We start from the raw sequence: 12262 nt of genomic DNA on the forward strand, positions 1-12262 counted from the left end.
TTCTCCTGCCTCAGCCTCCTGAGTAGCTGGGACTACAGGTGCTTGCCACCACACCCGGCTAATTTTTTGTATTTTTAGTAGAGATGGGGTTTCACCATGTTAGCCAGGATGGTCTCAATCTTCTTACCTTGTGATCCACCCACCTCGGCCTTCCAAAGTGCTGGGATTACAGGCTTGAGCCACCGCACCCGGCCCGTAGAGACAGGGTTTCACCATGTTGACCAGTATGGTCTCGATCTCCTGACCTCAGGTGATCCACCTGCCTCGGCCTCCCAAAGTGCTGGGATTACAGGAGTGAGCCACCGGGCCTGGCCAAGATGTCTTTCAAATAATTAAAGCCACATCTTTTTGTAGTTCATAAACATGATGACTGTGTTTTCATGCTCATGCGTGAGTTGCACCTCCCTCAAACCTTGTTTCGACATTGACACATTATCTGCCTGATGTAAAAATAATGAAATCCAATATACTAAGATCAGGAGATTTCACAATAAAATCCCAATTTCTGTTTCTTTTAAAAAATCAGGCCAGCCATGATGGCTTATGCCTGGAATTCCAGCACTTTGGGAGGCCCAGGCAGAAGGATCACTTGATCCTGGAAGTTCAAGATCAGCATGGTTAACACAGGGAGACCTGGTCTCAATTTAAAAATTAGCTGGGCATGGCACTTTGGGAGACTGAGGCAGGTGGATCACCCGAGATCAGGAGTTTGAGACCAGCTTGCCCAATATGGTGAAACCTCATCTCTGTATTAAAAAAAAAAAAAAAATTAGCCAGTTGTGGTAATGAGCGCCTGTAGTCCCAGCTACTCGAGAGGCTGAGGCAGGGGAATCACTGGAACCCGGGAAGTGGAGGTTGCAGTGAGCCAAGATCTCGCCATTGCACTTGAGCCTGGGTAACAGAGTGAGACTCTGTCTCAAAACAAACAAACAAACAAACAAAAACATTAGCCATAGCCCCAGTTATCTGGAGGCTGAGATGGAGGCTGAGAACCCACGAGTTCGTTCAAGGCTGCAGTGAGTTATCATTGCACTCCAGCCAGGATGACAGAGCAAGACCCTGTCTCAAAATAAAATAAATACTTTGGGAGGCCAAAGTGGGCAGATCACCTGAGGTCAGGAGTTCAAGACCAGCCAGGTCAACATGGCGAAACCTCATCTCTACTAATAAAATACAAAAATTAGCCAGGCATGGTGGTGTGTGCCTATAATCCCAGCTACCCAGGAGGCTGAGGCAGGAGAATCACTTGATCCCAGGAGGCAGAGGTTGCAGTAAGCTGAGATTGTGCCACTGCACTCCAGCCTGGGCAACAAGAGCAAAACCCCATCTCAAATAAATAAATAAATAGAAATAAATAAAATGGTTACTTTATGTTATTTCACCTCAATAATTTTAAGTAAAATAAAATTAGATAACTGATAGCCAGGCATGGTGGTGGATGCCTGTAATCCCAGCTGCTTAGGAGGCTGAGGCAGGAGAATCGCTTGAATCTGAGGCAGAGGCTGCAGTGAGCCAAGATCACGCCACTGCACTCCAGCCTGGGTGACAGAGCAAGACTCCGTCTCAAAAAAAAAAAAAAAAAAAATTTAGATAACTGATTAGAAGGTACTGAAGTTTGCCATCCTTTGGAAATGATCCTCTTCATTAGAAAGATGAGGATCCTGAGGCCCTACAAGGGAAGTGTCAGGTCAGTGGAAGAGACTGAAAGGGAAGTCTGGTTCCCACCCCGGCAGCACAGTCGCTGCCTCCTCTCCCCTTTACTTAGGCTATGAACTCTGGTGTGATACAGACCACAACCCGTTCACCATAGGTTACACCCCACATCTTCTGGCTCGGACCCTGGCACTTGAACTGTCAGCCTCCAAGTAGCTGGGACAATAGGCCAGCTCAACAAATGCCCCCTGCTCATTAAAATTTTTTTTGTAGAGTTGGGGTCTTGTTATGTTGCCCAGGGTGGTCTCAAATTCCTGATCTCAAGCAACTCCCGCCTTGGCCTCCCAAAGTGCTGAGATTACAGGCATGAGCCACTGTACACAGTCTTGATGTATTACCTTTTATTTTTAAAAAAATTTTTATAAAGATGAGTGTCACCATGTTGTCCATGCTGGTCTCAAACTCCTGGGCTCAGGCAATCCTCCCGACTTGGCCTCCCAAAGTGCTGGGATTACTGGTGTGAGCCGTGCCTGGCTTGCTTTTTTTGTTTGTTTGTTTTTGAGATGGAGTCTCACTGTTGCTCAGGCTGGAGTGCAATGGCGCAATCTCGGCTCACTACAACCTCTGCCTCCTGAGTTCAAGGGATTCTCCCATCTCAGCCTCCCGAGTAGCTGGGATTACAGGTGTGTGCCACCACACCTGGCTTATTTTTGTATTTTTAGTAGAGACGGGGTTTCACCATGTTGGCCAGGATGGTCTTGATCTCCTGACCTCATGATCCACCTGCCTACATCTGGTTTTTTTAATTTAAAAAAAATTTTTTTAAGTACTTTTTTTTTTCTTTTGAGATGGAGTCTCACTCTGTCACCCAGGCTGGAGTGCAATGGCACAATTGTGGCTCACTGCAACCTCCACCTCTTGGGTTCAAGCAATTCTCCTGTCTTAGCCTCCCAAGTAGCTTGGACTACAGGCATGCACCACTATGCCTGGCTAATTCTTGTATTTTTAGTAGAGATGGGGTTCCACCATGTTGGCCAGGCTGGTCTCGAACTCCTGACTTTGTGATCCACCTGCCTCAGCCTCCCAAAGTGCTGGGATTACAGGCATGAGCCACCATGCCCAGCCTAAAGTACTTTTCATTAGAGACAGTACTTTATTCAAACTGCTTCTCTTCTCGTGCTTTTGTGTCTTGAGACAGTCTGTCTGTCACCCAGGTTGGAATGCAGTGGTGTGATGACAGCTCACTGAAGCCTCGACCTTCCAGGCTCAGGTGATCCTCCCACCTCAGTCTTCTGAGTTGCTGGGACTATAGGTGTGTGCCACCATGCCTGGTGGATGTATGACTGTTTATGTAGGAACGTCTGTTAATTGTAAATTTCCTCCAAAACCACCCTGTTGTTGCAGAAATGACAGGCTGTGAGCACTGTAGCCACCTATACATTCCTTCCAGAGCACTATGCTTTTGCTCCAAGACATAAGCGGTAGGTCTTGGGGCTGTGGTGTGGAGATCTGTCATGGCGCAGCCCAAGACCATGCTTTTGTGTGTAAGTTCCTTAATAAATCACCCAAAACTGACAAACTGGATTTGTCTGCTTCCTTTTTTTTTTTGGCTCCTTTGGCATGAGGGTCACTTGGCATATACGGCCCTTTCACGGAATGCACAGCAACTCCAACAAAGAGAGATGATTCTTTCACAGATGAAGCTGCTGAGGCTTAGAGAAGCGAGATTGTCCCAAGGGTGGCAGCTTCTAAGGGAAGGGCTGGAATGTGAACCCAGGCATCTTGACTTGAGCCTTGTCCTTTTGGCCCCTATGCCCTCCCACCTCCCAACCCAGGGGATTAGCTAAAATTTAGGAAAGCAGCTCATGTTATTTAAAGGGAGGGGAGGCCGGGCATGGTGGCTCATGCCTGTAATCCCAGCACTTTGGGACGCTGAGGCGGGCAGATCACTTGAGGCCAGGAGTTCAAGACCAGTCTGGCCAACATGGTGAAAACCCATCTGTACTAAAAATATGAAAATTAGCCGGGTGTGGTGGCGAGTGTCTGTAGTCCCAGCTACTCGGGAGGCTGAGATTGCAGTGAGCTGAGATTGCACCACTGAACTCCAACCTGGGTGACAGGGCAAGACTCTGTCTATAAAATAAATAAATTATAAAATCAATAAATTAAAAAATAAATAAAATTTCAGAAAGCAGCTCACTTTATGTAAAGGGACAGGAAACAGCAACAGATGACATATATATAGGATGATTCCAGTCTAGTAATAAATATACACACACCAGAAAGAGAGGCATTAAAATGTTAATGGTAGTTAACAGCCTGGGCGACAGAGCGGAGATCCTGTCTCAAAAAAAAAAAAAAAAAAGTTAAGAAAAGGAGTGACAATCCACGTGTGGCCCACAAAGCTTAAAATATATACTATCTAGCCCTGGGCAGAAAAGGGTTTGACAATGCTGTTCAAAGGTCACCATTGGTAGATTGGAAACTGAAAAAGGTATATACCCTGGCATTGGACAACACAATGGCTGTGCCTCCTGCCTAAGAATGCTGAACTGGCCAAGTGAGGTACTTGGCAGCCCAGCCCTGAAATGCATAAGCTCTCCAGCCTTTTCATCACTGCTCCTCCCTGGTTCTTAACCTCTGGCCACTCGATCCTCTGGCTTCCCTTCCACCAAGCACTCGCACGTTGAGTCCAGTCCCTAGCCCTCTCCTTTAGGCTGCCCCCTCTGGAAATGTAAGCAGCACCAGGTATAAGAGCCAGGCACAGGCTGCCTTGACGTGCACCTAGCCCCCTTACTTCCCCGTTGTGTGGAAGGTAAATCACTTCTCTTTGGGTCTGTTTTCCCATCTACAAGTTGGGAATGACAATAGGGTTATTCTGAGATTAAGTGAGATAAGGCAGCTAAAGCACGCAGTATGGAAGTGGTCAACATGCTGGCTCTGATGTCAGCCACGACCAGACTTCGGGTAACTATTTATAAGTCATTCCCTTCAAAACCTTTCTCTCTGTTCTTTCTCTTCTGTGACAGACTAATACTTGTGCCCCTTCCCTTCATTTAGAAACAAAATGACCCAAGTTTAAATGAACATGTAACTATCCAGCTAGAGGCATTTTAGTCTCACATATAGGGTGGTAAGAAGGTGAGACTAAGTTCTGGCCAATGGGATCAGTGTAATTTCCAGGCCCTGTATTTCCGCTTCCTTTTGCATGGGCTTGAACGAGGACTTGGGGCTGGTGAGCCGCTTTAACCACACAGATGACAACCTCGGGGATGCAAGAGCAACATGACAGCGCAGCCCTGGGTCCCTAGATGATTTTGCATAACGGTTGTTGTCTAACCCTAACCCTGGACCAATCACCTCTGAACTGTCACATGAGAAATAAGCTATTTTGCTGAGTCACTGTTTGGGGCTCCTTGTGACAGAAGCTGAGTCTAGAATCTAGTTAGTGCACGTCAGAAGGCTTCTCTTCAACTTCAGTATCAGTCCGCCCTCCATATGTGCTGTTCTTGTACTTCTGAACACAAAGAATATTCCAGCTATTTCTTGAAAACAGTCATATTTGTTTATCCTCCAGTCAGGAGAATGTGTCACTCTTGACTCCTTCAACTCCCGAATCCACTGGTCACAGTAGCTTCAGTTTTTTACATCTGCACCTCTTCACTCCTCCCCCACCTCCGACCCCAGGCACCCTGACTTCAGATGGTTTTTTTTTTTTTTTTTGGCTTCATGCTCTTTGCTTCCAATTTCATACTCTTACACGATGATGCTTCATTCTCTTAAAATGGAATCCATTCATGTTATTTTGTTACCTTTTTTTAGAGACAGGGTCTTGCTCTATTCCCCAGGCTGGAGTGCAGTGGTATAATCATAGCTCACTGTACCCTTTACTTAAATAGACCTTAAGTTCCTGGGCTCAAGTGATCCTGCTGCCTCAGTCTCCCCAGCAGCTTGGACTACTGGCACACACAACCATGTCTGGCTAAATTTTAATTTTTTGTCCTCTCCCTCCCCCTCTCCCTCCCTCTCCCACTTTCCACAGTCTCCCTCTGATGCCGAGCCGAGGCTGGACTGTACTGCCACCATCTTGGCTCACTGCAACCTCCCTGCCTCATTCTCCTGCCTCAGCCTGCCAAGTGCCTGGGATTGCAGGCACGCGCCGTCTGTGTTTTTTGGTGGAGACGGGGTTTCGCCATGTTGGCTGGGCTGGTCTCCAGCTGCTGACTGCTAGTGATCCGCCAGCCTCGGCCTCCCGAGGTGCTGGGATTGCAGACGGAGTCTCGTTCACTCAGTGCTCAATGGTGCCCAGGCTGGAGTGCAGTGCCGTGAACTCGGCTCGCTACAACCTCCACCTCCCAACCGCCTGCCTTGGCCTCCCAAAGTGCCGAGATTGCAGCCTCTGCCCGGCCGCCACCCCGTCTGGGAAGTGAGGAGCGTCTCTGCCTGGCCGCCCATCATCTGGGATGTGAGAAGCCCCTCTGCCTGGCTGCCCAGTCTGGAAAGTGAGGAGCGTCTCTGCCCGGCCGCCATCCCATCTAGGAAGTAAGGAGCGCCTCTTCCCGGCCGCCATCCCATCTGGGAGGTGAGGAGCGTCTCTGCCAGGCTGCCCATCGTCTGAGATGTGGGGAGTGCCTCTGCCCGGCCGCGAACCCGTCTGGGAGGTGAGGAGCGTCTGAGAAGTGAGGAGACCCTCTGCCTGGTGACCGCCCCATCTGAGAAGTGAGGAGCCCCTCCGCCTGGCAGCCACCCTGTCTGGGAAGTGAAGAGCGTCTCCGCCCGGCAGCCACCCCGTCCGGGAGGTAGGTGGGGGTCAGCCCCCGCCAGGCCAGCCGCCCCGTCTGGGAGGGAGGTGGGGGGGGTCAGCCCCCCCACCCGGCCAGCCGCCCCACCTGGGAGGGAGGTGGGGGGGTCAGACCCCCGCCCGGCCAGGTGCCCCGTTTGGGAGGTGAGGGGCGCCTCTGCCCGGCCGCCCCTACTGGAAAGTGAGGAGCCCCTCTGCCCGGCCAGCCACCCCGTTCGGGAGGGAGGTGGGGGGGTCAGCCCCCCCGCCCAGCCAGCCGCCCCGTCCGGAAGGGAGGTGGGGGGGGTCAGCCACCCCATCCGGCCAGCCGCCCCGTCCGGGAGGGAGGTGGGGGTCAGCCCCCGCCAGGCCAGCCACCCCGTCCGGGAGGGAGGTGGGGGGGTCAGCCCCCCGCCCGGCCAGCCGCCCTGTCCGGGAGGTGAGGGGCGCCTCTGCCCGGCCGCCCCTACTGGGAAGTGAGGAGCCCCTCTGCCCGGCCGCCACCCCAGCTGGGAGATGTGCCCAACAGCTCATTGAGAACGGGCCATGATGACAGTGGCGGTTTTGTGGAATAGAAAGGGGGGAAAGGTGGGGGAAAGATTGAGAAATCGGATGGTTGCCGTGTCTGTGTAGAAGGAAGTAGACATGGGAGACTTTTCATTTTGTTCTGTAGTAAGAAAAATTCTTCTGCCTTGGGATCCTGTTGATCTGTGACCTTACCCCAACCCTGTGCTCTCTGAAACATGTGCTGTGTCCACTCAGGGTTAAATGGATTAAGGGTGGTGCAAGATGTGCTTTGTTAAACAGATGCTTGAAGGCAGCATGCTCGTTAAGAGTCATCACCACTCCCTAATCTCAAGTACCCAAAGACACAAACATTGCGGAAGGCCACAGGGTCCTCTGCCTAGGAAAACCAGAGACCTTTGTTCACTTGTTTATCTGCTGACCTTCCCTCCACTATTGTCCTATGACCCTGCCAAATCCACCTCTGCGAGAAACACCCAAGAATGATCAATTAAAAAAAAAAAAAGAAAAAGAAACATGGTTTCTCCATGTTGGTCAGGCTGGTCTGGAACTCCTGACTTCAGGTGATCTGCCCACCTTGGCCTCCCAAAGTGTTGGGATTACAGGCATGAGCCACTGTGCCTGGCCCCAAATGTGTTTTACATTTTCTTCCTATTTGATTCATCTTTGTCCTGCAACATATATATGCTACTTTTCCACCGATAAAAAGACAAAATGGAATTTAAATCTGGCCTGGACTTCTCAAAAAAGTCAGTGTGATGAAAACATGTTCTAGATAAAACAGAAATGAGACTGGGCATGGTGGCTCATGCCTGGAATCCCAGCGCCTTCGGAGGCCAAGGCAGGAGAATCACTTGAGGCCAGGAGTTTGTGAACAGCCTGGGCAACATAGTGAGACCCCAGATCTACTAAAAATTTAAAAATTAGCTGGGTATGGTGGTGCATGCCCATATGTCTGGAGGCTGAGGCAGGAGGATCGCTTGAGCCCAGGATTTGGAGGCTGCAGTGAGCTATGATTGTGCCACTGCACTCCAGTGTGGGTGACAGAGTGAGACCCTGTCTCTAAAAAAAAAAAAGAGAGACAAGATGATCAGGATGAGCGCAGTGGCTCACGCCTATAATCCCAGCACTTTGGGAGGCCAAACCAGGTGGATCATATGAGGTCAGGAGTTCAAGACCAGCCTGGCCTAGATGGTGAAACCCCGTTTCTACTAAAAATACAAAACTCAGCTGGGTGTGGTGGCGCACGCCTGTGATCCCAGCTACTCGGGAGGCTGAGGCGGGACAATTGCTTGAACCTGGGAGGCAGAAGTTGCTGTGAGCAAGATTACACCACTGTGCTCCAGCCTGGGCAACAGGAATGAGACTCTGTCTCAAAAAAAAAAGGGGGGGATGATCAAACACAACGCATCAACCTCCCGGAGCCGTATAAACCCTAACCCTAACCCAGGAAGCAGGCAAGCCTGTGTGTGAGTTTCCACTCTATTGCTGGTATCACTTGGCTCTGGCAACCCGGAAGGCCACCTTCCCCTGTTTTTACTGTATAAGGAGGAAGGAGCACTGGTTTGCAAGTCAGAAGGCTGGGTTGAAGCCTCTGCTCGGGTTCCTGCTGGCTGTGGGAATGTGGGGTTACCTTTCCCGGCTGGCCTCGTTTCCTTCATGTCCAATGCAGGGGTTCCAGTCACATGCATTGGGCACCATTACATGTCCAAGCTGTGCCAGGATCTAGAAAAATGGCTGGGCTCAGGCCAAGGGGCCTTCCTGTCTGGCAGTGAAAATAAGAGGAGATACCAAGGGCCCTGAGTCTGGAGGGGAAGTCATGAGCACAAGGCAGTGCCAGGGCCCGGGAGCTGCCACAGAGGAGCCCACCTTGGTGACAGACACCTGTAGGCGCATCCGTGATGCCCAGTGCCCAACACAGGGAACTGGACAAACGTTTCATGCATGACTCTTTTTTCCCTTCTTGGCTACCTTGAGGACCTTGATTATAATAGTTATCCTTTTTTTCTTTTTCTTTTTTTGAGACTCTTGCTCTGTCGTCCAGGTTGGAATGCAGTGGCAAAATCTTGGCTCACTGCAATCTTCACTTCTCAGGTTCAAGTGACTCTCCTTCCTCAGCCTCCCTAGTAGCTGGGATTACCAGTGTGCACCACTAGGCTCGGCTAATTTTTGTATTTTTACTACAGATGGGGTTTCACCATGTTGGCCAGGCTGATCTTGAACTGCTGACCTCAGGTGATCTGCCCACCTGGGCCTCCCAAAGTCTTGGGATTACAGGTGTGAGCCACTGAGCCCAGCCGGATTATAATAGCCTTTTCATGCACCAGGGGCTTTATACTCATTATCTCATTTCATTCATATGAGTTGAAGTCAGCTTATCCCCCATTTCACAGATGAGGAAACCAAGGCCCAGAGAGGTTAGGAATTTGTCCAAGGTCACAGAGCTAGGAAGTAGGATTCAAACCCAGACAGCCAGGCTGTAACACCTAGGCTCTTCTCAGGCTCATGCCCTTCCCAGGGGTCTGGGAAGCCCTGACCTGCAGCCTGTCACCTTTGTTTACCCCCCAGCCTCCAGGATATTATGTGTGCACCGGCGTGGGATCCTGGAACTGGCAGGAATTGTGGGTTGTGTTGGTCCTTAGACTCCCATCGCCTATATGAAATATGGTTCCTTTTGTGGCTTGGGAGGCCATGGCCAGCGCCGCGATGCCATTGACTGGTGAGTGCATGCCTGGGACCAGGCTACAAAATCCCTCACACTCTGGGGTAGTCAAGGCTTATGAGGAAGTACCCAAAACTGAAGCTGGGGTTTGGTCCAGGGAGATCCCAGTGTGCAGTACTACTTTGCAGGCAGGCAGAGGCCTCTTGGATAACATGGCCAGTGAAGCCAGATCTTGGTACCAGCTGCCCCTTACCCTGGCCATGGGCTGAAAACGTTGCTTTAAAAAATTGGCCAGGAGCGGTGGCTCACTCCTGTAATCCCAGCACTTTGGGAGGCCGAGGTGGGCAGATCACTTGAGGTCAGGAGTTCAAGACCAGCCTGGCCAATATGGTGAAACCCCATCTCTACTAAAAAAGCAAAAATTAGCTGTGTGTGGTGGCAGGCGTCTGTAATCTCAGCTACTGGGGAGACTGAGGCAGGAGAATTGCTTGAACCCGGGAGGTGGAGTTTGCAGTGAGTTGAGATTGCACTGCTCTATTCCAACCTGGACAACAGTGCCAAACCCTGTCTCAAAAGAAAAAAATAATAATAATATAAAGTGACCAGGTGTGTTGACTCATGCCTGTAATCCCACCACTTTGGGTCGAGGCAGGAGGATCACTGGAGCCCAGGAGTTTGAAACGAGCCTAGGCAACAGAGTGAGACCCTGTCTCTATATTAAACACAAACACACACACACACACACACACACACACACACACACACACAAAGGCAGCCAGACTATGCACTAGGAACAGCCCTGGGAATCCCTTTGTGTTCTCACAACAATCCCATTTCACAGATGAAGAAACCTAGGCACACAAATATTCAGTAACGTGTCCAGGTGCGGTGGCTCACAACTGTAATCCCAGTACTTTGGGAGGCTGAGGCAGGCGGATCATGAGGTCAGGAGTTCGAGACCATCCTGGCCAACATGGTGAAACCCCGTCTCTACTAAAAATACAAAAATTAGCTGTGTGTGGTGGCAGGTGCCTGTAATTCCAGCTACTCAGGAAGCTGAGGCAGGAGAATTGCTTGAACCCGGGAGGCAGAGGTTTCAATGAGCCGAGATCACACCACTGCACTCCAACCTGGGTGACAGAGCAAAACTCCTTCTGAAAAAAAAAAAAAGAAATATTAAGTAACTTGTCTGAGGCCACATAGTTACCAAGATGTGGGAGCTGGTACTTGAACCCAGGCACTCTGGCTGGATTCATGCCTGCAGCCTCTGCACTCCTGCTACTTACTCTGTGAGAAGCGCCTGTTCTGTGGAAGGTTGTGGGCTGAGATCTTTCCATGAGATCCACTCATTTACTCCCAAGGCTGTTCTTAAAGACAGGCATGACGGTTATGCCCATTTTACAGATGGGGCCCTGAGGCTCAAAAGGGCACGCCACTCACCCATTTCCACAAAGCTATAGTTAGTTAGCAGAGGGCAGAATTCGGCCGCCTCTCCCCTAGCTTGAACGCTGTGATTGACACAGAGGGTTTTTGTTGTCGTTGCTGTTGTTTGTTCCTTTTTCTTATTTTTGAGACAGGGTCTTGCTCTGTCATCCCAGCTGGAGTGCAGTGGTGCGATGTCAGCTCACTGCAAACTCTGCCTCCAAGATGCAAATGATTCTCGTGCCTCAGCCTCCCAAGTAGCTGGAATTACAGGTGTGCACTACCACGCCCAGCTGTTTTTTGTAGAGATGGGGTTAGTAGAGATTTGTTTTATAGAGACGGGGTTTCACCATGGTCTCTACTAAACCCTGTCTCTACTAAAAATACAAAAATCACCCAGGCGTGGTGGCACATGCCTGTAGTCCCAGCTACTCAAGAGGCTGAGGCAGGAGAATCACTTGAACCTGGGAGGTGGAGGTTGCAGTGACCCAAAATCATGCACTCTAGCCTGGGGTCTCGCTTTTGCCCAGGTTAGAGTGCAGTGGCACAATCATAGTGGCTCACTGCAGCCTCAAACTCCTGGGCTGAAGGGAATCCTCCCACCTCAGCCTCCCAAGTAGCTAGGACTATAGGCATGTGCCATCCTGGCGAGTTAATTTTTTGTGTGTTTTTATTGTCTCGAGACAGAGTCTTGCTCTGTTGCTCAGGCTGGACTGCAATGGCATGATCTTGGCTCACCGCAACCTCCACCTCCTGGGTTCAAGCAATTCTCCTACCTCAGCCTCCCGAGTAGCTGGGATTACAGGTGCGTGCCACCATGCCTGGCTAATTTTGTATTTTTAGTAGACACAGGGTTTCGCCATGTTGGTCAGGCTGCTCTCGAACTCCTGACCTCGTGATCCACCTGCCTCGGCCTCTCAAAGTGTTGGGATTACAGGCATGAGCCACTGAGCCTGGCCTGGTGAGCTAATTTTTAAATTTGTTATAGAGACAAGAGTCTCTCTTATGTTGCCCAGGCTGGTCTCGACCCCCTGGCCTCAAGTGATCCTCCCACCTCAGCCTCCCAAAGTGCTGGGATTACAGATGGGTGTCACCGCACCTGGCCACTGAGGAGGATTTCATTATAAACCTGCCCTGAAGGGAGGGAATCCAATTTTACGAGAGGGTGTAGCCTGGTGAGGCCTGGATGACCTCCGGAGGCAGGGGCTTGTGCCTGGGCT

At 50.6% G+C, this 12262-nt stretch overlaps 1 non-coding gene across 1 annotated transcript; it reads left to right on the forward strand.

The window, feature by feature from the left end:
• The first annotated feature begins 342 nt into the window (after positions 1-342).
• LOC129394342 (small nucleolar RNA U13) lies at positions 343-446 on the forward strand. Its single transcript, XR_008621545.1, has one exon. It is a non-coding gene; the product is annotated as a small nucleolar RNA U13 (small nucleolar RNA).
• The last annotated feature ends 11816 nt before the right edge of the window (positions 447-12262 follow it).

The sequence above is a fragment of the Pan paniscus genome, chromosome 18 (genome assembly GCF_029289425.2).
Source record: "Pan paniscus chromosome 18, NHGRI_mPanPan1-v2.0_pri, whole genome shotgun sequence".
Classification (NCBI taxonomy): domain Eukaryota; kingdom Metazoa; phylum Chordata; class Mammalia; order Primates; family Hominidae; genus Pan; species Pan paniscus.